The sequence below is a fragment of the Aythya ferina genome (genome assembly GCF_964211825.1).
Source record: "Aythya ferina genome assembly, chromosome: 1".
NCBI lineage: Eukaryota > Metazoa > Chordata > Aves > Anseriformes > Anatidae > Aythya > Aythya ferina.
In genome coordinates this window covers 96,339,494-96,363,674 of record NC_140296.1, presented here as the reverse complement: position 1 = coordinate 96,363,674, position 24,181 = coordinate 96,339,494, and the positions used below count along the sequence as shown (strand labels likewise).

Genomic DNA, 24,181 nt, shown 5'->3' with positions numbered 1-24,181 from the left:
AAGAAAAAGAAAAAAAAAAGAAAAATTGCTTGAAGAGAAAAATCTTGGAAATATGATTTGTGGCACAGTTTTTATTTAGATCCGGATGTAGGATAAGATATAGCCATATTTGGCTCAAACTCTTGACATGAGATTTAGAAGAGAAAAAAAAAGGGGCCCCATCTGAACTGAGGACCTGAGAAAACTTAGGTTCCAGGCATATCCACATGAGACTTTCCAAGATAAATTAACAGCAGGCCAATTTGTAGATGTTCAGCTGGACTTCTTTCTACGGACAGAGATGTGAAAGAAGGCTAAGAACACTTCACACAGCTATGTGATTTGCCAGGGGAAATGAACCTCCATTTGTAGCAGCCCACCAGGAGAGCAAGCAGAAAAAAAGGTAGAATTCAATCGCTAGGAACCCCTTTAGTCAAGATTTGCTTCTGGTAGGCATCAAAAGCAAAAGGCAATTATAGCCTGGTCTATGATATTTTTCAACTCTGTTGAAAAACATTCAAACATTGTTATATTTGATTTAGAAAACAAGAGGATAACGCAGAAATTCAGGAAGGCTGTTCAGCTGATTGCAGTTGTGGTGATGAAGAAAGAGTGGATAGAAAAGGGTTGCCATCTCTTTAAAGCTGGCCAGGAGAGAGTCTCACAGCAGCCTAGGGAAAGGTCTTTGGAACCAAGCTGCTGAAGTTCAGCTCTTGTGTCCAAAGGTGGCTTTGGGTCTGGGAACTGGGCAAGAACAGAAGACATTTGTCTACTGAACAGGCAGTAAGGCTATGAAATGCACAGCTGTGACAGACAGCAGTTATATATAGCCATTTCTTGGAGCTGTTAGGAGTCAAGAGAGCACTGTTCTTCAGGGCCTTGAGTTCCTGCCTGCATCTTAGACTGTGGGAGACAACAGAGTCAGTGCGAAAGAGAGGGAAGGCTGTATAAGTTGCCTGATAAAGCTTCAGGCTGGAAGAGCTTTTTATTAATCTGTTATTCACTGTGAGTGCTGCTTATTGGCGCACAGATGAAACACCTAAGATTTGGCGGGGTGGGGGGAATCCTGAAAGCTCTGCTTTCTCCCAGGGTATGCAGTTCATTTCTGCACATAATTGAAAATTGGCCATGACATCTGCTGTATCTGTCAGACGCTAGCACAGACACTGACAATTAGCAAACTTTCTCATGCAGTAGCTGAACACGCTGGTCGTTACCACAGCTGAGATTAGAACCAGGAACCACATGCTTCAGAGAAGCAACTCCACCACTGTGTGATGTATGAACCAAGAGGAGGCTTCTTTCTAACCTTGCCAGTGCTCAGCTCGCTGAGGACGAACTTCAGCTATTTTCTCACATTCAGCAATCCCCATGTTCTTGTAGGAAGTGGGAGGTCTAGACAAATGAAAGATTTTAGGCACTCCTATTTGGGGAGCACCCGAGGGAAGGACTGTTTGAGTAATTTGTTTGTACAGTGCCTAAAATAAAGGGGGCCTGATCTGTAGTGTTAAGGGAATAGAAATAATAACAGTAGTCTTTCCTTTTTCAGTGGGGGCTCCTTTCAGGATGAACATAGAACGCAGTAGGCTGGATTTGGCCTGTGACAGACTTGTAAAATTATTTTTCTTTTTATTCTTTTTATTATTATTTTTAAGCTCTGTGTGGATAGACTCTTTCTGACATCTGAATATGACTTGTGCTCTATTGATGTTACAAGTGAGGAGGAACGTGAGAGCTGGCTCTGCCTTTGGGTATAGGCAGATAGGTTTCTGTTGAAGACGGAGGGTTGGACAAATGCATCCAAGTGGGGAATTTGAAGTACCAAAATTACATCCTGTGAGTTCTGAGTACACAGTGACCACACTACAGGTCACTTTCCAGATTTCCAGACCTATTTTATAGCTGGTGGTTTTCTCCGTGTGACAGACAGGAGATAGCCCTTCTCAAGGACTCTGACAGTCCTGGCTTTGTACAAATGCTTTATCTTCAGAGGATACCCGCATGTTGTGGGGCATTTACTGAGATGTGAAGGCACTGACTTGAATAATAGCTGAGCACTCAGTGTTCCCAGCTCAGCTGGGCTCCCCTCTGGTGGATTTGAGGCACAGAGCAGGAGGGAATTGAGCTGTTCGGATCTTCCTTTTTGTTCAGATATAACTGCATAGAGAAGTAAATGAGTGCTTTCAAACTGAGTCCTGTCACTCCTTAGTGATGAAGATGCTGGTATGTGAATTGCCGTGTTTTCCTCCTTTAGCCCGTTAGCAGTTCATGCTACAGTGGAACTGCTCTCTGCTGAATTTCACCTGAGAGGCAGCTGCTCTTCATGGGGCAGGGTCACCAGGAGTAGAAGCTATCAAAGTGAGCTGGACTTTTGGGGGTTACAAATTGCTTTTGACACATTGCTTTGATCACATCCTCTTCATCAAGGTTCCTGGGTAATGGCCTTATAAACACCTTGCCTCAGGGGCTTGCAGAGCCCCATCTTCATCTTTTACGGTAGGTTATAGGTGGTACTGTGGGCTAGTGCTAAGAGAAGCTGCTCAACCAAGATGTTGGAAAGGTCAGTGCTGCCTTCAGCAAGGAAAAGTTGCTTTACCCTCATCCTTGCTGTACCCTGATCCTTGCTGTTTTACCCTGCAGTTTATTGAGTGCTGATTCCACAGAGGACTTCTCTTGCTTTTTTTTTCTGATTGTTCTGTCACTGAATTGTGTAATTAATGACTTTAATATGGCAATCATAACGTGAGGCAGTAACAGAGACACTCTGGCAACCAAAACAAGTGAAAACCCCTGTAAGATTAATGCTCTTGTTCTTTCTCCCATGGTAAAATGTCAGTATTTTAGGAGAGAAAATGTTTTCAGCTGTGCACAGAAGGGTTTTTATTTAAGTGACCACAATTTCAGAGTTTCCATTGTGTTCTCATTCTCCCTCTCTCTTTCTTTATGAACATGCTAGTATCATTTATTTAAAATTCTCCCTGTTTTCATTGGAATGTAGTTAATTGACTTGGAAGGAGTATAATCTCTTGAAGAAAAACATGCTTACCATGTAAATAGCTCCCTCTGAAAAGGTTTGCAAAAAAGCAGATTATGTACAAATTCTTAGAATGTTCAGTTGTGCCAAACACTGTTGAATTTGTTTGTATTGGTCAAGTTCTGGCACCAAAATATGACATTTGTATGATTATTCACGTTGTTTATTAACTAATGTATAGCTGTAATAGTCTAATTGCTAATGATCTTAGTATGGCCATGTAAGCTGTTCACAGCAATAGCACAAACCACATGCAATTTGGCTGGTTTCAAGTTTAAGCAGGGAAGTAAAAATTACTGGGTTTCATGCAGAACTGTTTGGCCCATGAACCTTTCATCAAATCTGCAAGAATAACTTATTTGTTTTTGGTTCCCCCCTCCCCTTCTCCCTATACACACCCCTATATTATGGAAAAGCTTAAATGAATGCTGTGTTTTTGTTATGTAGCTTTGGGCCAGGGGCTGAAAATCGGGCGTATGGTAGGTTTCCTGGTTGCTGATTGACCCAAACCAATGCCTTTGTGTATAGATAGACAGAGCAACGTATCTCACTGCCATGGGCCATCCGTCGTGAAATGCTGAGAAAGTCCTTGATTATGTCCCAGGTGGGACAAAGGTACTTCAGCTTCGGTGTAAATGTTTGGATTCAAAATTTAGCTCCCTTGATGAGTTGCCACAGAGGCAGCTGAACTCTGTGGTCATCTGCATCTCTGATAAGAAAACAGTTAAGATGTCATTGTGTCTGGGGCTCAGCACCAGCAAAGTTAGCCAGACTGGGCAGGAAGGGTGAGGGGACAGTGCGGATTTATATGCCTGTGTCAGCAGGAGAGGTAAGTGCCATGCCAGCTCCATGCTGGCACCAAGCTGGAGGGACCTGAGCCAGTCCTACAAGGCATTTCTACGTGTTGGATCTGAGCTGTGCTGGCAGTAGGGAGACCTGCTCTGCCCTTGGATGTGCAAGGAAGGTGCAGTGCCATGCTCAGTGGTGGCACGGGGCTGGGACTGGCATTGGCTTACACTTTTCTGGCTTGGGCAGAGCTCACAAGCAGTCACTTTCTGCATTTGAGAGTACAGACATGCCCTGTAAGCCCCCAGACCAGCTGTTTGGGCCATAGCTAGAAGAGAAGAACCTGGCTGCAAGCTGTAATATCACTGCATATTGAATAGGAAGACCAGGCACAGGCAGAGATATGTATGGGAGCAGCCTATGTGGGAGAAAGGAGAGGGCAAAACCGCCCCGCTCACTTCTTTGTCAGCCTTGGAAAGTCTGGGCATGGATGCTGCTGCTCTCCAGGGAGGAGTCTGGGTCTTTGGGACTGTGACAACCACCCATTTGTCTTCCTTGGAAGCAGGACCAGCAAACCCTGGATTTCCACTAGCACTGCCACTCTGTCTGCCCCTTACCTCTGCATGGTCCTTGGTTTTGGGGCAGCAAAATTCAGTTTTGCTGACAATGCTGAGCTTTTAGCTGGCCTTGGGAGGGAGAGGACTTTTCTGAAAACTGCTGATGGCATCCAAGTCCTGGGGAGGGACAAGGCTGAGACATACCCATGTTTTTGGCATTTCCCACGGCTGGCTCAGCAAACTGCACTTTGTGGCTCTTGCTTGAAGGCGTGCTGCTCTCATGCCTCATTGTGGGAACTGAGGCCCCTGTATCTTGGATGCTGTGAATTCCCCATGGCAACCCAGCATCTAAAAATTAGGCATGGCCTCACAAAGTGTAGCAATGCCCTGGAAAACCTCACTCTAAGACAAAGAATAATGGACAAAGGCAGGTTGGGGAAAGAAATTCATGGCGTTGGACTTACTCGGCTTTGACGGATACACGGTTATTCCAGTTTTTGTTTTCTGTTTCTTCAAAACAGGTTTACTCTACCATCCTTTGAACATTTCATTACTTTTAAGCAACAGTATAGCCTCAGGGAAATGAATGGATGGCTCAGAAGAGGAAGTTTGTCGAAAGGGATGGCTGAGGAGGGAAATGAGAACACTGGTGCTTCGCTTCTCACAGATCAGGGGTGTATTTAGCTGAATTCTGCAGCTCCGCTGTCCAAAAGTACACAAACAAACATGTTTTATTCACACACAGAATTACTGTTTTTGTGCACTTAGGGAGGGAGGCAGGCAGGGAGTGGCCGGACAGAGAAGGGCTTTTTGTTCTCATTTTGCCTTTGGCAAACGCTCCGCCACTCGACTCCAGCAGTGTTTGGAGAAGAGCTGAGATTCTCTGCTGAAAGGTGCAGAGCGCTGGGGCGCTGCCGCCAGTCCTGCAGGCACGAAGCCGGCACGTCTGCAGCGTGGGCCTAGCTGCGTTGCAGGCAGATTACCACTGCTTTCTGTCTAAAGTGAGGTTTTCCAAAAAGGAAAGGTGCCACCAAAAAAAAAACCACACACACACAAAAAAAAACATTCTTTTTTTTTCCCCCCAAGCATCAGCATTTCTAAACAAATCATTTTTAACCAGCTTGAGAAAAGGCAAATTAATCCTACATGTTCTCAGTCCATTGCCTTCCACCATCCGTCATTCAGGAGAACGATAGATTTTGGGTTTATAACCCAGTCAGTCTTTGTTGACGATTCCCTCTAATTTCCTTGAAGTGCTTTCTGCATCTTTGGTTCTTTACAATTGCTCAGCACAGGGAAAAGGAGGGGAGTGAGTCAGTTTCCAGATACCTGGTGGGATTTGTGAGCGTGGAAGTAATAGAAAGCTGTTGCTGATATCTCAGGCAACCATGCAACCTGCTACTTCAGAAGCAGTCTCTCCCACCGTTTATCAGCCACGTGTGCAAGCCACCCCCAGCCTCCTGTGCTGGAGTCTTCATGCTGTTCCAGTTTTGAGACCCCTACAACTTCGCAGTGGAGGTGCTGACCTGCTGATCTGCAAGTGCTATATAGGGAGTGTAAAATGTCCTTTTATGGACCCCCTTAAAGGTAGGTGGGAAGGCTTCTGTCCACAGACAAACCTCTCAACAGGCTCTGCAAACTACAGTTTAAAAACTGCTACCTGCAACAGACCTGCACCAAAAGCTGTCAGAGTGCAACGTGTCACCGAGCAGCATCACGTCTGGCCAAGTGGACTATCAGCATTCTCAATTCCTGCAGTAGTAGGGTTTTGACATGGTAAAAATACCCAGATTTTACTGAGAAGGGGACATTCTTTGTTGGGATGGAGGAATGGAGGATAACCCAAAGATTTCTGCTTTCTGGGGAGAAAAACGCTTACTGACCTCAAGACTAGGGATTGGGAGCAGATGTGCTAGGTACGCTGACCAAGCAGCGCTGAGGTGGATTTCACTTGTCACCCAATGAGCAGGTCACTGAGAGGATGAGCTGAATGGACAGAAGGGAGCATTTGAGAAAGGGATGTGAGCAGAAATGGCAGAGGAGAAGGGGAACAGAGACTGGGGGCATAAGGCTGATGTTTTCTTACAGAGCAGTGGGAAACAGGCCTGGGGAGAAGGATGGGGATAGCTGAGCTAGTCAGGTTTTTATGGGGACTGTAAGGTTGCTGTGGAGGGAGAACTTGGGAGAGCTCCTGGGACCCGAATTTGAGTTCAGCAATATGCTCAAGATTATTTATTAGTAGTATTACAGGCATGCCCTGGAGTCCTAGGCTGGGACCAGGACTCCACTGAGCTAGCTGTTGTCTTTTGCTTCCAGAACTAACAAATCATGAGGGCAGCCTTTTCTACTGCACAGTAATTGTGCGCCTCTCTCCTTCAAAATCCAGTTTCCATGTGAATCATTTTGAGTGTACCTAATATTTTATTATTAGGTATTTGGAAGCGGGCAAACCAAAGAAAACAGCAGTATCTTGACTTGGCTTTTAACGCACTACTAAGTATGTGACTTACGTTTGTTACTGATATACAGCAAGGCACTAGGAGTCTGTGCAGTCTGCAGTCTGACTTTAATGAACTATTTTTTGTGCAGGTCTGTAACACCAGTACTGGCATGCTGGGACACCGTGCCCCAATGGGAGGAAGAGGAGGTCAGACAGGAGGAAGAGGGATGGACTGGCCAGGCAACAGTCAGTGAGGCCTGAAGTTTTTCAGAGAGAAAGGGTGTTAGCATGTGTCCAGCTCCATCCTCGGACCAAGTTTTGGCTTTTATAACAGGAACCTGTAGGTGGGCTGTGTCAAAACACTAAAGGTTTTCATTTGTGAGGTAACTGGAGTGTGAAGAAACCTTCACAGACATGGTTACCAGCTCATTGTGTGCTCTGGAGCTTTCTTACTGCTCTACCTGGTTTTTCCTCTCCCTGGGAGTCACTTGTGTGCTACAGCCTACAGGGGTAGGACCATCACCCTCTTGTAGGAAAGGATTGAATTGAACCTGGGGTAAGACATCAGGCCAGGCAGTGGGCAATGCCTGATTTGTCCTTGTCCAGTGATAAGAAAGCAGGTTGATGCTGCCAGCATCTTTTCTAACCATTTATCTTAGTCATAGTCACCAACTTTTGTGTTCACTTTTTTTTTTTTTTGACAATCGCAGGGAGACACTGCTTTTTGGGATGGCTTATTCCAACTGCTCCAAGGCAAAAGCTCTTTTCTGAGAAGGAAGGAGCCTGGTCTTGCCAGATCATTCTGAATCAAGGACACACTGGTCTATGAGGAGTGCCAGCAAGGGGAAGTGTCTACCTACAGCTTACAATGCAAGGCTGACATTTAGAAAAATGCTGAAATGTTTCTCTTGTTCTTGTTTTCCCTAGATTTATGCTGTTGGATACTCCCAGCACAGGGTGTTGGACTAGGTGGACTTGTGCTATGAGCTGGTGTGGGCTGTTCTTAGGTTCTCCCAATTTTCTACTGTACTCTTAAGTACAGTACTGCACCAAATCTTTATTAATTGTTAAAATATTCAGAGTAGAAACACCTATGAAAGAAGTTAATTATTATTATCACAGCTCTGAAACATCATTGGCAATCAGTTTCTGCTTTGCTGGTCTCTATTTGAGCATATAGAATGCATATGGCTTAAAAAAAAAAAAAAAAAAAAAGGGAGAAACTCAACCACATTTTGTTTCTGGTATGCAATGAAAATTTCTTCTATTGCCAGCCTTGTAGGGCTGGAATCAGCTTCTCCTAAAGGAGGACAACTTTCCCTGATGCTCAGCTGGGTGAGAAAGAGAAGGTGGAGCATTTTGCAAAGTTGCATGGGTCTTTGAGTACCCCACGTTCACTGATGCTGTCTTGGAGAGACACTCTCTAGTATACCTCCTGTGGACTCTCACATGGTCCTGGAGGACGCTGTGAGGCTGGACACCATGGCCACAGCAGGCAGTGAGCAGGCACTGGGGAGCTTGCCTGGGCACAGGAGGGCTGCAGCAGTGCCTGTGCAGAGCTCCACGGGGGTAAATTTAGTGAGCAGAGTAGGCAGCCACCTGGGGTGCCAGCTGGGTGGGGAAGCAGTGACAAGGCTGTTTTCTGCTGTCTGTGCCTGAGCCCTGAGAGGTGAGGTGGGAGCTGGATTATGAGGAGTGGGTGGTTCCTGCTTCAGGGCAGAAGGGGAGGGAGAGGACACAGAGGACATCCTCCCTTCTGCCCTCTGGCAATGTCAGATCTCACCCCCTTGGCAGCTACAAGAAGAGCTTGCTGGAGAGCATTATTGCTCAATCCTTGTGCCTACGGCCTGGGAGCGTGTCCACCCTTTCCCACAGGAAAGCCATAGGTTCTTCCGGCTCTCTGGAACAAGAACAAGTAAGTCTTCATTCCTGTGGGTGCAACATTCACTTTTGCCCATTGTGCTGGGAAGCCTTGAGTGCTTAACGCCCAGCTAGGCATCTCTGTAGTGCAGACAGAGCCTGGAGAGAATCTGTGAAATCGGCAGGCCTTCTGCAGGCAGAAATCCCAGGCTTGGGTTAGCAGGTCCCTGCTGTGGACCTCAGCACCCATCCCAGGTCCCTAAGGTCCCTTGGTACTGACCAGCCCCAACAGCATCCCAGTAGCAGAAAGTTCATGGCTCCATAAAGGTCTGGAAGCCTGTGCTGGCACAGTGAGACTTCAGTGTGTGCTCAAGGGCTTTGTTGAACTCCTGCTCGGTCTTACACCGAGGTGTAAAAAAAATCCATATGCTTAAGTGCTTTTCTGAAGCCAAGCCTTAGATGCCACAAACCTATCGGTCGGGAAGAGGCATGTTTTTCTTGCTAGGGATGTGCTTTGTCCCTCACAGCGTGAAGTTTTAAAGCTCCATAATTCCCCTAATAGGCCTAATGCAATAGGGCAGGCTGTGCTCTTGAAGCACATACGTGATTCCCCTGAAAGCTAATGGAAAGTATATGCAAGTTCAGTAGCTGGCCTAGACTCTAAAGTCAGCTTCTTCATATCAGCCTAGTCAAGTATTTTATTCTCTCTTGCTGATTGGTTTGCAAAGTACAAGCCAGCTTGGCTTCACTCAGAAAAGACTGTCCCCAAATTATGATTTATAATAATCTAGATTTATTTCATTTCATCTTTAAATTCATGTCAAATCAGAGGAGGGTGGTAGTAAAAAACAAACATTTTTCTGAAACAATAACAAGGACATCGTTATGATAATTGCAACATAATTTACTCCATCAATCACATAGTTGTGTGGGTTTTCTTCTTTTCTTCTAAAAAAAAAGAGGATAAATGGTTAGAAAGCCATGCAAAAACAAAACAAAACAAACAAACAAACAAACAAAAAACCTCATGATTTTTTAGCCAAATGTTTGTCTGTTGTTAATTATAAGAATCTGAATTTGCTGGCTGACTTACGACTATCTTTCCACAGAGAATAGCAAACCATATGCCCCTTAACTAGTACTAACCTGCCAAAGTTATGTTTTTTGCTGAAAGCAATCTGGAGTGGCTAGTGCACTCACTGCATCTGTTTTGCAGATTAAGAGAGAGGAGCACAAAGAAAACCATTGTACTCCTGCTTTTTTATTGGCATGTCAAATAATAGCCAGGAGGAATATCACAATGGTTAAAAACTGAGATGAAGGTGATGGAAAGATTAGTTTTGTTAATTAAGTATACTAATTATAAGCCTATTAAATCAGGTAGTAAAGTCAAGACAATATGGGACTCTTAGATTCATTTTAGTGTTTTCTCTAGTCTGATTTTGTACCTTGATGAAATTCTTAGGAAAAGCTATGTATATATGCACAATTGAATGCATGTTAAGTTCCAGCCCTTGAATTTGTGGCCCTTCAAAGACCAAGAGCATAGTTTTTGCAAATTTTGTTGCTTCACTAGTTCCTCAGCTGCCTTGTATAAGGCTATTGGCTTGACCTTTAATCTGTAACAAAATTATTGCAAGAAATTTTACTGTCTCACTAAGAAATATTTCTTAGCCTGTTAAATTTGACCAAGGGGGAAATTGCAACATCACTTAAAAAATAAAATAAAAATCTGTTAACTTCATTTTCTAAAACTGCTGCTAAGCATCATTAGTTCATGACAACCCACAGAGAACAGCCCTGGAAGCGACGCCTGCACCTCTATTCATGTGAATGATCTTCCCTCATGTATCAATGAGACAGAAGAGCTCTGCCTATTTGAACAATGATATTTGCAGGACTCTGTGTGGGTCCCCACTCTTACACCAGGCTGGTCTTTATTTTGCACAAGCAGCTCTGTGAAAGCCAATGATCTTCTCAGGTAAATGAGCTCTTCACAGAAATGAAAGGCTGTACCTTTGTCTGGTCCAGGGTCATACCCTGTGTACATGCCAGCAGTTCTGCTAATCCAAATTTCAATCAGTAATGTTTTTCTAAATACTGAATTCCATTCTTGATTAGTAACCAGTCTTCTTTTCTAGGCAACCAGCACTGGTCTGCTTTTAAGATTTTTTGCATCTTGGACTCTTATCCTCCCATGTAAGTTAGGGGAACACTTACCCATTTGTGTACTTTAAGCATTCAGGCATACTGATCCTTACAGCTCAGCTTGTGGTAATGTGCATGGTTGGATGGTTTTTCCAAGCTTGTATCAGTGAAAGGAGAGTGAAAGCTACATTTTGTCTGACAGGATTCAAATGAAAGGGTAGCTCTTTGACTGTAGGCATTTTCTTTATTTTAGTGTCATCTTCCTAAGATATTTGTGAACCTTCTTGTATTGATACTTAAACACTGCAAGAATTTATATAATTGAAGCAACAGACTACAAATTTTTTTTTCTACTTCTTGCTCTTTATCGAGACAGTAAGAGGACTGGAGATGTGTTTTTGGAAAGCTCTTTTACTTTTAGTGAAAAACTTCTTTCCTGTTACTTGCCTCTGGATGGCAGATCCAAAGGGTGTCCTGCCTACAGGTATTATCCACACATTTCATAGAATCAGAGAATGGCTTGGACTGGAAGGGACCTTAAAGATCATCTGGTTTGAACCCCCATGCCGTGGGCAGGAAAGCCACCCACCAGACCAGGTCGCTTAAAACCTCATCCAACTTGGCCTTGAACCTTGAACCTTGCCCAGGACTGGGCAAGCCCATTCCCTGGGCTGTCCAGGGAAGCTGGGCATCCACAGCTTCTCTGGGCAGCCCATTTCAGTGCCTCACTACCCTCAGGGTAAACGGAGTAAACTTTCTTCTTCTTTATATCTAAATCTACCCTCTCTTAGTTTTAAATCATTCTTTCTTATCCTATCACTACACTCCCTGACAAAGGGTCCCTCCCCAGTTTTCCTGTAGGCCCCTTTAGGTATTAGGCCTCTATATTATTTAGGCCTCTATAAAGTCTTCTCAGAGCCTTCTCTTCTCCACGCTAAACAACCCCAACTCTTTCAGCCTGTTCTTGTAGGAGGGATGCTCCAGCTCCTTGATCATCCTTGTGGCCCTCCTCTGGACTCGTTCTAATATGTCTGTGATGTATTAGATACTTCATGCTGCTGCAGAAATTAGCATTTCTCCATCTCCAACCATTAATAAATTGTCCAGGAACAACCTGCCTTTTTTACATTGTTTTCTCCTGGGATAAGCAGGGTGACAAGAAATTCTTTGGATGCTTCTGCAAAAGGTGGCCACTCTCCTGGGAGTCCCAACTCCTTACAGACTTCTGACTGAAGCAAGGGAATATCTGTCCTTGTCCAGTGTGCTACATCAAGCTCACATCCTTCTTCTGTGGTCTCTCATTGCCTCCCCAGTCTGGTTCTTCATGATCTCTCTCTTATATTTCCCTCTTTCCTGTAAATACTATGTTTTGATTTTGAGAGGGATATTGCAGGGCAAGGGTTAGTTCTGCTGTTGTTATTATTAGCTGTTGAACATCCTCTCAAGGACCAACTTTGCAGTGTATAAACACAAACACAAACAAACACCCCACCAAACATAACAAGAAGCCTCTTGTCCCAAAGAGTTAAGAGTTAATACACAAAAGCAATACTAGGAACTCCAAGTGGCAACCAAAACAACTGTCCAAAGGAGCTCAAGGTTTCACTAAGGTAGTATCAAACAATATTGAGGGTGGATGACCTTTGAATCTGTTGGTTGTTCTTAGCAGCATGACTAAAGCAGATGCACAACCCTCTCCTGTGCTCACAAGCTCTTATGTTAGTTTACCTGTTGTTAAGAGCTCATCACATTCACAAGCTCCCACGGGGAAAGTATCCTTAAACACCACTTGAGAAGATTCCCATCATTATGATAAGCATGCTTGCAGCACACCAGGAACCTAAATGCTGTCATGTCTTAATCAAGGACTTTTTAGTTCAGAGGATGTTGGAACTGGGCCTAATTTTTTATTTTTCTTTTTAACCAGAGTTTCATCCGCTGACCCATGCTGAACAATTGCATTGCTCTGTCCAGGGGGCCTCAGCAAGCCCAAGGAAAGGGGCAAAGTGGGACTGTAAGTACTGGGGAGGTGGCCTGGTGAGAGGGTATCTTGTGCCATCCCTGCATTTACCCAGCTCCCATGGTCTAATGGGAATAATTTCATTTCCTTCTCACTCTAAGAGAAATATTGTAATACTTTGATATGTTGGTGGTGGAGCACAGAAATGTACTTTTTAAACACAGGCATGCACAGAGGTTAGGGATGATTCTCTGTTAAAAAAAAAAAAAAAAAAAGAATTGTGGCGGGACAAACAAGTGGTTATTTGACCTACTAAACACAGGAAGAATTGTTTTCTCTGAGGCATCTTTTGTGTGTGTGTGGTTTCTCTGGTGTCTAATAATACCTTGTAGTAATTCACACTAATATAAGTGACTCCTTCACTAGTCTACCCATTTTCATGAAATACTGTGTGAATTTATTATCTTTGAAACTTCTGTCAAGTTTTGAAAATTGGCCAATTGCTTCAAAAAACATCAGGGAAAATGGGTAGTTTGTGTGAATACATAAGCTTGATTTCCCTAAAAAAACATGATAAAAACCTTTGGGGGGGGGGGGGGGGAATCATTACCTGTAGCACAGCAATTGCAGCTAATGTCATCTACCTGTTTAGAACTGGGCCTGATATAAACACAGTGTTTTATGGTTGACCACACTTCTCCACAAGGTTTTTCTCCTGTCTTGAGATCCTAGAAAAATTTTTCCTAGCTACAAATTGATAGCTGTAATCTTTTAAGAAAATATAATGTTACTTTATAAAACAAGGTGACATTTACATATAAGGTACATCTTGGATTTCCTCCCCAAAGGAAAAAAAGAAAAAGTGTAGTCCAAGAAATCTGCAAAATCATGAACTTGATGTTTGTCCAATCTTTGCAGAATGTCTCAATTGTTTTGAGTATGAGCCAGATGGTCTCAACCTCTGCTTGAAACTAGTTTACAGTAACGTTTCACACACACACACACATACACACATGTAAATCATTACAAAGGTATATTTTAAAAGATTTTTAGTAGGTGGGGAAGGATCAGGTTTAAAATTGTGATTTTTTTTTTTTTTAATTGAATCAACTGATTCAATTTATTCCAGTTAATACTTACCATAGATAAGAAGTGACTGCTTTATTTTTTTATTTATTTTTTTTTTGCTGTAGACTACAAATAGCCCTTCTAAATCCTAGTTCAGCTGGATATGTACATGTATGTCTGGCTCTGAGCAAGTGACGATTTCCAGTGAAATCACTTGTATTTTTAAACTGTGTCTTTATAATTACAAAATCAAACAAACAAACAAAAACAACAACAAAAAACAACAAACACCAAGTTAGACCACATAAAACTAATAGAACTGTGATATTCTTGATAGCAGCCATGCTGTAAAAGCAGTTAGTAAATAAATGGCCAAATTGAACAATATATAATTTGATCCAAGCTAATCTTCATCATCTTCATTTTCTAATTTCAGTGGTGCGGGGATTTATGAACTATCTCAGACAGAAAAAGCAGGACCTGTCTTCCAAATTTTGACTTACATCCCAGCATGGCTGCCTTTCATTGAAGACTGTATACTGCTCACATCTTTCATTCCACCTTGATTATTATTTTAAATGGGAGTTGTATCCATGCAGATTATTTCAGATTCAGAAAAAAGAAAATGTACCACCTAATACTCATATAAGCAGAGAACATTAGAGTGATTTTTATTTTTATTTTTGATTAGGGGTGAAATTTTTGCCTGTCAGGATTCATGTTTTGCAACTTTTATGACAACCTTGTTCGAGCAACTTGCTTGAACAGCACGAATTGTCTGAATACCTTCCAAATGATAGGAGGACTGTGAGCAAAAGTGGTATGGGGGTAGGTCTGTATGAGGGATGAGTCTCAGCCTCGCTCTTAAGGAACTTACTTGAGCCAGGAAGATTTGCATTGCTGCTGAGCCAACAATGCTTTGGATGCTACATTTACACACTGGCAAGGCCACCGTTCAGGGACTGAAACCTAATTCGGCTTTTATACCATGAAAGCTTTTCATGAGCGTGATTCCTCCCAAGGCCCTTGCAACTGCATCACCGACCGTATCGCTGGAACATTTTGTTCTGTGTCCATCGCTGGGGGAACATGTGTATTGCGTGCTGCAGCTGGTCACGCCGGGCTGTGGCCAGCATCACTTGCTGTACATGGTGCTGGTGGTGGCTCCTCTCCCATCTCTCCCCCTCATGCATTGATGTCGGGCTACCTAACACAAGGTGCACTGGCTGAGTAAACCAGAGTAGCTGCAGCTGCATCGTCTTAGCTGACAAATTGTTTAGGAAACAGGGAAGCCCTCAGAGAAATCCGTCCTGCGAGGTATAGGCGTGAAGGGAGCTTTTTGGCAGTCGGTGTGTGGGATGTGAGCAGCTTTTTGGGCAGCCACCTCTGTCATTGTTGTGGCCTCCTTCCCTTGGAGAAGTGGTGTGTTTGGGGACACTGGTGTAGCAGTGTGGCTGGCAGGACCTGCCACGTGGCCTTGGGGTGCCACCACAGCTCCATCCCTCCTTTTCCACATGCTGTCCCTTGGCAGTACTGGTATCATGACCTTGCTGAAGCTGGCCCGGCTGGTTGTCCAGTGCCTGGCACAAGTCCTTAAAAGAGGAGAAAGATTTTTGTACGTACCTAGAGGAAAAAAAAACAACAGCTGGAAACATAAAAAAGATCATTACGGTTTTACACAAAATCATGAACTTAGTTTAGCCTGTCACTTAGAAGTACAGTTGTAGTTGTGCGTTGGACGGAAGGATGAAGTAATGTGCAGTGCAGATGAAAGCTCGCAATACTGGGCCTGATAAAGCCCAGCAAGCTGTAAGCAGAGGGACTGCGGTTACACTTCCAGAGACGCGGATCCTGCAGACACCTCATTGCCTTGCATTACACAATTGTCCAGAGACAGATGCTAGAAGACAAACATTGTGCCGCGGGGGGATAAGGGATGTGCTGTCACATGATATCTTCATCTGCCTTAACCCTGGGGCCCTGGCTATGAGGTCAGAGCTTGCTGGCATGTTTTGCACAGAACTTTAGGCTGTACTCTTTTTTTTTTTTTTTTTTTTTTTTTTTTGTATCCTCATGAGTTTTCTTGTATAAATACTTTTGTCAAATAAAAAAAAAAAAAAAGCTTTACTTAAAGCCAGAGGAACTGTAGCTAAGGACTATTAAAAACCCCAATCATTGTCTGTTAAAGTGGCTTTTTGTGACCTCAAAACGACCTTCTGAGTCCCCATAGAAATAAGGTCCTAAAAAGCTGGTTGAAAGCAAGAGAGATCCTCCTGGAAGAGCATGAGATGGAAGGTGAATCTGTTTAGTGTGGATCCAAGGAAAGTTAACAATGGTTAAGCTATGTATCATGCTTATGTGCATGTGTTCGTATATGTGGACATGTTTTTGTTGTTGTTGTTTTTGTTTGTTTGTTTTTTAATATGCAGGGTTAGCAATTGCCCATCATGCAGAAGACCATAGAAGAGAACAGATACCCTTCTGTAATGTGAATGGGAAGGGTATAATGGTATGAGAAATATTACTTTACAAATAGTACAGACAAAAACAGACTGAATTGAAATAATAATAAAAAAGGACAGGTTACTTAGCATGTAATTATGTTTCTACAGCTGCAACTTGAGAGTCACGGGAGATGGATCTTTTCCTGCTAAAGAGGGCAGAGGGCTTCAGTAGTGTAAAACTGAATACGGGGCAGAGCTAATCCCATTGCAGTATGAGTAGCCTACTGCACACGTTTCATTGTTTCTGTTAGTGCAAAAGTATGGCTCTATCATATTTACTCTGCGTCTCTTAGGGACTAGAAGAAGCCTCTCACATGGCGGAGAGAAAATCTGTATGAACCGTATCTGAAAGAACAGGGGATGTACTGGTGTGTGATTAACACCAGAAGTACCTCTGAGAGGTATGGTGTTCATTAGCTGGAGGCTGCAGTTTCTCAGCAAGATTTCCTACTAGTTCAGAGAAAAAAATCAGGTTCATGCAGTACAATTACAAACAAAGAAGATAAAAACATTGGTATTGTGATTTTTGGCTTCTTTCCTTTCCTTCTTCTGCCTCTTCCCAATTCTCAGATATGTTTCTGGTCATTGTCCAGCAATTCATTCTTTCTTCGCATCTGTTCATTGTTCATTTGCATGCTTCATGATTCTGCATTCACTTATCTTTCTTTATTCTCTTACACTCCTTTCCTTTTTAGTTTTTACTCCTTTTTTTCCCCCTCAATTTCTGATTTGTCTTAGGTTTAGTTACCCTTTTGCCTCTGTATCCCTCTTTTCTTTTTTCTAGTTCTGTTTCTGCTCTCTGTATGATTTCCTTGTGCATTAACTGAAGCTGGTAGAAGTTGTCATAGCTGTCCTTCCTCTGACATTAATCTTTGCACACCCTTCCTGAGAAGTCAGCTATTCAAATTTCTTAGAGACTTCTAGGAAATTCTGCATTACTGATATGTTCAGACACCTCACTGGAAAATGTAATCTGTCATTGTTGGATCCACTGGAAATCCAGCACCTCATGCTCATGAGGAATGCCTCATACTTCATGAGATTATGAATCACTGTTTTGCAAAGAATAATTTTGGAAGATGCTATTATTTTATAAGTCCATCCAATAAATCCGCAGTTGTAGTGCTGTTTACTATGACTTCAACTGCTTTCATAATCCAAGGAGCCAGACTACCTGCCCTTCCTGCCTGTTTTCATGCTATCTTTCACCTGACCACCTGAAGGCCAAAGGATATGGCTCACAAGGAAATTGTATTTCTGCAGGGTATGTGAGTGGACATGAAAAATGCCACACTGTTTGTTAGAGATCTTGTGATGTGGGAAGTGGTAACTTTCTGTATAACTCAGTACGTGGCCAGCATGTGCTGATTCTACCCTACATTTCAGAGAAAAAATCAAGCAGCAGGCAGTTTGCACTGGTTTCTTGCTCTGTGTAATATTAGCAGCATAAACTCTGATAAATTTATGGCAACATTTTACTGCCACGTTTTGCTTTGCCAATCTCCATAGGAGTTTCAAAGAGAAAAAATTGCACAGTACTTCAGGTAGTGTTTACCTCACCTCTGAATCAACATTTAAATATTAGTTACCCAGCCTGAGCTAGTTGATTAGAAACTCTCTGGGGGTCAATATAGAGATATAACTTTATCCTTAGATGTGTTTGGCTGTCTTTTAGACTGCTCTCTTTCTGTACAAATTGCATGGGAGTGTAACAGTCTGTACTGCAGTGCTGTGCTTCCTGTAGATGACTAAAGTGAGGTAAGATGAATTTCACTTTTCCGAAGTAATGTCCAGTGCTATTTCTCACTCATTCCATACAGATTTGTCTGTAAGTGGACTCATTTCTATGGCATGTGAATTGATGCCTATGCACAGACTCAATCAGTTAGACAAATGTTGTCACCAGGGTTATGGTTATTATAGTCTTATAAGTGTAAAATTGTTTTTATTTAATTTTCTTTAGCACCTGTTTGAACTACAAATTAGCTGCTCCTCAGTTCTGAAATAAATTATTTCTCAAGAACAAACAAACCTCTGATAGAAGATAGTTCAGTGACACGTTAACCTTTAACTGCACTTCATGTCCTTTCATTTTTACACTACTTTCCAGTTATTTCTAGTTGCAGAGCTATATTTATCAAAATACATAGTTAACAAAATCACTGGTGATGTCAGCTGTATTTTCAGCCCATTGTCCTTCAGTGTTATGGGTGGTCTTTTTCAGGCCATTTTCTTGAAGGAATTATTTGGGGGCAAAATAAGAGTTCTTCTGGCAGTTCAGTTCTTGGATGGTACAAGAACTGTACGAATACCCGTTGCCTTTTTTACTGGTCCCAAAAATAGTTCCCAGGGGTATTGTGCATGTTTGAAAAAAGCATCAGCCCAGATGAAGTTTTTGAATAAAAGCAAAGCCAACGTACCAAGCTATTACACTATAGGCAATTGTTCTGTGTAGTATGGACAATCAATTTCTCCATATTTCTTTCACCGGAACTTAAAGTTAATGGCACATTGTACAGTGGTGAATTCACACGATGATATCACCAACCTTTCTTGCAGTTAATCACATACTTTTCCAAACACATTTAAATGTAATTCCAGTGGAATTTTTGGAAGCTTTCTGGACATTGTCTGAAAGGCCATTCTGCTGACACGTATGCTGACTGCAAACCGGCCTCCTGGCTGCAGTCCCACCTGGGGAGGCAGAGTGGTGCTGTAGCGGCGACTGTCCTGCATGGGTGGCTTTGGGCAGCTGCCTGCAACAGTGAGGCTGTGCTGCTTTCACCTGGTCCTCTTCCCTGCAAGGATTTGCCCCTTTCAGTTTTGCAACCTGGGCAAGGGCTAAGGTTTACTGATTTTTTTGCTTGGGAATCCCCTAGATTGTAATGCAATAGCTTCCATTCACTCTGCACTCATCTCCATGTCTGTGTTCGGGGACAATATCAAGCCATCCTTACCTGCTCGAGGCTCAGCCTAAACCAGTTTTTCTGATCTTCTCCTTAATAAATCAGAGGATCCAAGACTCTGAGATGAAATAGCTGGCACTCAAGTAGGTGGAGCTAGTCTGATGCACACAATTAAAAAAGCCTTGATAGAGGAACACTGCTTGCTGAAACAAGAAATGCTTTGGGGAAAATGTTTGGGGAAAAGCCTGGCCCTCAATCTGTTCCCAAAAGAGTTATCTTGAGGATGGATGCTTTGGAAGAGGAGTCTGAATACAGAGTTAGATTTTGCCTTCTCCTCCTCTGGGTGTGGGAGAGGACGTGCAGCTCTTGGTGCTTCCCTAGGATAGCACATTGAAGGTTTGTTGCTGTGATTCCAGACGTTGTCATCTGAGTCCCCTCTATCTCCAGTGACTGCACATTGTACAGACCAAAAATGTTGCTTATGCAAACAAGCAAAAGATCACGTGAATATCATAATTTTATAACACATCTGCTATCACCAGGAAAGCAACGTGAATACTGATGCCATACACATCCTCTTGCTGCAACCTCTTTGTCAGGGACTGGTTTATCAAGACTAAGCCTTTTCACTGCTTTTTTTTTTTTTTTTTTTAATATGCAGGAAACAACAGACATTATCCTGTAACTGCAGGTTTTCTTTGGTTTTGTTGTATCAGAAGGGGGACTTCCAATATATAGTTAATGAATATCTGTTTGTGTCATCGAAGATAAAAATCCTGCTTTGGAAATTAAGAATTTTTTTGTTGAATTCAGATTGTGCCAAGTAAGACTGTAGAGAGTTTCTATCTATTTCCCATTCACACCATCTAGACTCAGCAAATGAAATGTGTGTGCACTTTTTTCTAGGTGCATCTGAAGGCTTTTTGAAACGTTGGTGAGCAAAGTCTGGATTTTGCTCTTTCCTGTGCCTTTAGCGCTGCTGAAGTTAACGGGGTTACTCTTGTGTAACTCAGAGCAGAATCTGGCCTCACGGATGGGCGTAGCTGTGTTATAAATTAGAACATGATACAATATGTAACCATGACAAATGCTCTATTAGGAGACCAAACCAGGCTTTGGTGCCAAACTGGTAATAATTTACCATCTGGCTGGTCACCTCAGGCTTCTCTGCAGCAAATTAAAAAAAGGAATAACTGAGATTGTACATTTAATGCTAGGCACTGGCCTGCTCCATTTGCATAGAAATGTCTGTGCTGGGCTAGCTGCAAGCTGACCGACTGACAGCTGGGGCCTTGCTCTGTAAACATCAAGGCAGCATTTTCGTGGTGCCTCTATTCCGTGATGCCTGAGGGGAAAGAATAACCTCGTAGCGATAAAGTCTATTTTAAAGCCCTTGTCCTTACTTGCTGACCATTTCTTCTGCTGTGGAAAGGAGGGTGCCTCTAGTGAAGGGTGAACTTCAGGAGAACAAGACTCTGTTCATGTAGGCATCCATTTTAAAGCCTGAACACCAGCCCTGTTTGGTCTGGAGGATATTCCTGGAAATTCCAGAGCATCAGTGCCATAAAAAAGAAAATTTATGTCTATGGATAAATTGGGAATGAACCTATCCCACCTACAATACAGGTGATTTCACCTGCCTCTGATTTATTCCTTCTGGTCTGTTCAGCTGATTTGCTGTAAGAGGGATCTATGAATACCCTAACAGGGATCTGTGTTCCCTGCAAAACTGAGAACTTTTGAGAGCGAGCGATGAGAGAAATAAAAAGCATTCTTTTGGCAAGTGAAAGGACAAAATAACCCTGGCATCGCATGTGGCCTGGCTAAAACTCTCTGTGCACTCCCAGCAACCCTGTAGAGGTCTAGAGGAACTGCTGACCTCCCACAGCTAGAGCAGGAGTGAGGGTACTTCCAAAGGTAAGAATTATTATTTTATGGGAAAGCTTTACCCATTTTTCACACAGAAAATGAAGTCTCAGCAGTTTCAGCTGTGTGTTGCAGGTTCTTGCTATGAACCTTATCCAGTGTTAGAACAGTGTGTGCATACAGGAGAACGGAAAAAGAAAAAGGAAAAAAGAAAGAAGAGATGTTATAAGGTGTCCAGTGCGAGGCTTCTAGCAGATCTTAAGCTGCTCTGTGGTAAAGAGAGGGCTTCTCTAGTGCCAGCTTACCTACCTAATGAGACATTTCTTGCAGCGAAGCACAGGTGCTGGTTATATGGGGTTTGGGTTTGGTGGCCTGTAGGTACGAGCAACTGAGTGCTGTGTATGTGCAGGAGCTCACTGAACTGGATGTGCACTGGAATGGAGTTTGAGTCTGGTCTGGAGTAAAGCAAAAAACATGTTTCAACCTCATTCAGGTGCAATCAGGGGAGATTCAGAATTACATTTTCCGTTTATCAGAATTGGCTGTTATCTCCAAATAACTGTTGTGGGTTTTTTTGTTTATTTGTTTTGTTTTGTTTTGTTTTGTTTTAATGTAAACTCAGGAGTCCTTGCTGATGAGGTCCAGTAGTGTAACATCTGGAGGAGAAAGGTAGTAAAGCACCTGAAGCATTCACCTCGAGGTGACAAGTAACAATTTGTTCACATACTTAGTAACAGTGCCTGAGTTCTCAAAGGCAACGAGGCACCAGAATTTCTTTACATCATCAGGGCATTGCTCTGCCTTAAAATGCTGCACTGACCCTTGTTCTTGGTGTTGTTTTTTTTTGTTGTTGTTGTTTTGTTTTGTTTTTTTTGTATGTGTTTTCATTTAAAAAGCATTAAGAGGAACTTGGCAAAGTGATTTGGCTAGGCTACAAGCTACAATAGCTTAATCCAGGTTTTATTATACTGAGACTTTGTTATACAAAGTGAGTCACTCTGCAGTAAGAAGTGAACTTCAAGGAGTTTGAGGTTTTGCAAATCACAAACTAGTTTGGGATTTGTGAGTAGTGAGCCTTTTACCACTGTGGTATTCATCCATTTCTTTCTTCAAGGCAGTGGTGAATTAAAACCCCTGTGGCTAAAGCAAGCCCAATGTGTGAGGGAGAAAACACTTCCTCAGAGTTATGCTGGCAGAAATGCATGCCCTACATATGGTAGGTATGCTGTGTTTTTAGATGACAAGTTCTGTCTTGCTCCCTCATTTTTTTTTTTTTAATTTCCTGATCAAAAAAGACATGGACAGACTGGGGAGGGTCCAAAGGAGGGCCCTGTAGATGATCAAATGGTGGAGAACCTGCCCTATTAAGGAAAGACTGAAGGAGTTGGGTCTTTTCACCCTGGAGAGGAGAAGGCTTGGGGGGGACCTCATCTCAGTTCTACAGTGCTTATAAAATGGCTACAAAAGGGGATAGGCAGTTTTCTCGAGGAGATGACATCTCCACATCCACATCTCCACAATCTCCTCCACATGGAGAGGACAAGGAACAACAGGTACAAGCTGTAGTGGGAGAGGTTTCACCTTAATATAAGAAAGATTTTTTTTGCAGTAAGAAGAGTCGATCACTAGAACAGCCTCCCCAGGGAAGTAGGGGACTCCCTATCACTGGAAGTTTTCAAGACGCAACTGGACAGGCTGCTAGATAATCTCATCTGAACTCCCCTTTTTTCCAGGAAAGGTTGGACCTGATGATCTTTCGAGGTCCTTTCCAACCTGGGCTGTTCTATGTTTCCGATCTGTGTGCACTGATTCTTAAACCCACTCCTTGCCACTCCTTGCTCCATTTTCATCTTTTTTTTTTTTTTTTTTTTTTTTTTTTTTTTTTTAAAGCAATTGGCTTTCTATTTCTCCCCACTTTCTTCTTCCAGCAAAACACAAACTTGAATGTTATTAAGTTTATCATGTACTACTAGCATGCTCACATGGATTCCAACAGAAGGCAAGTGTCTGACATCACAGAAAGGACACGAGGAAGGAGCCAGTTAAGGTCATGCACATGGCTCATGGCTACAGGAACAGAAACTGGGCAGAAGCTTAAATGTATTCCCTGACCATATAGACACTTCAAACTCGGTGTAAACCCACAAAACAAGCTACTACAGAAGATGCAGCAGTTCATCCTTGCTTTTGTAAGGTAACACCAGTATGAAGGAAGGGATGCTGATGAGTTTGGGTATGGACCCTAGCAGGGCAAGCACCAGCATGCTGTGGGTAAGTGGGAGCTGTCTTAGCACTGAGGCTGAGACATCCAGGCTGCCTCTGGCCAAGTCCTAGCTTGGGCCATTGTGGAACACCTGCCTGGGTATCCTTGAATCCCGGGTGTCCTCAGGTGCTGCTGTGTTTCTCTTCTTCCTGAACCACTCCTGACCATCTTGATCCATCTCCCAGCCACTGGATGTTGCTGTGTCTGTGGTGATGGGGATTAAAAGATTCGGTTATTTTCCTTGGCTTATCCATCTTCTCCTCCCGTGAGCCGAATAGCATGAGGTCCCAAAGCGTGCCACTGCAAGAGTTTTTTCTGCCAACCGCAGGATCATTCTCAGGCCCTCTTTTTACTTCTGTTTAGCATTCCCACATCCTTCATGAAGTGTCATGTCAAATTCACCCAATTCCTTTAGCCAAAAACACAAACAAACCCCAAATAGAAAAAAGAGAAACATTTCACTTCAACTGTCCTAAACTGAAACATTCCCGTATTTGAAATTCAGAGCAACAAATAGTTCAGATATGCTTGAATTTTGTTTAAAAGAAAATTGAGTTGTTTCCCTTTTGGTCAAATTAAACATCTCACTTGGCCTACAAAGTTTTTTGATCCTCAGACTTAAGGTTTACTACAAATAAATACTAGAAAAGGTTACTATTTCTGATTGATTTGAAATGCTATGAAGATTTTATTATGATCTGCTAGTTAACTGAAATGTCAATAATATATTGCCATTCTTGCTTTGAGTCCCATGGATAAGGCACTGCTGTATTTGTAAGAAGCCAACAAAAATATCCTTTATTTCAGTCA

General features: G+C 42.7%; 1 long non-coding RNA gene across 2 annotated transcripts in view; it reads left to right on the top strand.

The window, feature by feature from the left end:
- The window catches only part of LOC311435833, a 129,422-nt gene that overhangs the window by 52,022 nt on the left and 53,219 nt on the right, over nt 1-24,181 (top strand). For both annotated transcript variants that reach the window (XR_014692428.1, XR_014692429.1), the window contains one exon: nt 12,732-12,818. This is a non-coding gene — a long non-coding RNA (uncharacterized lncRNA). The remainder of the gene's footprint in view (nt 1-12,731; nt 12,819-24,181) is intronic.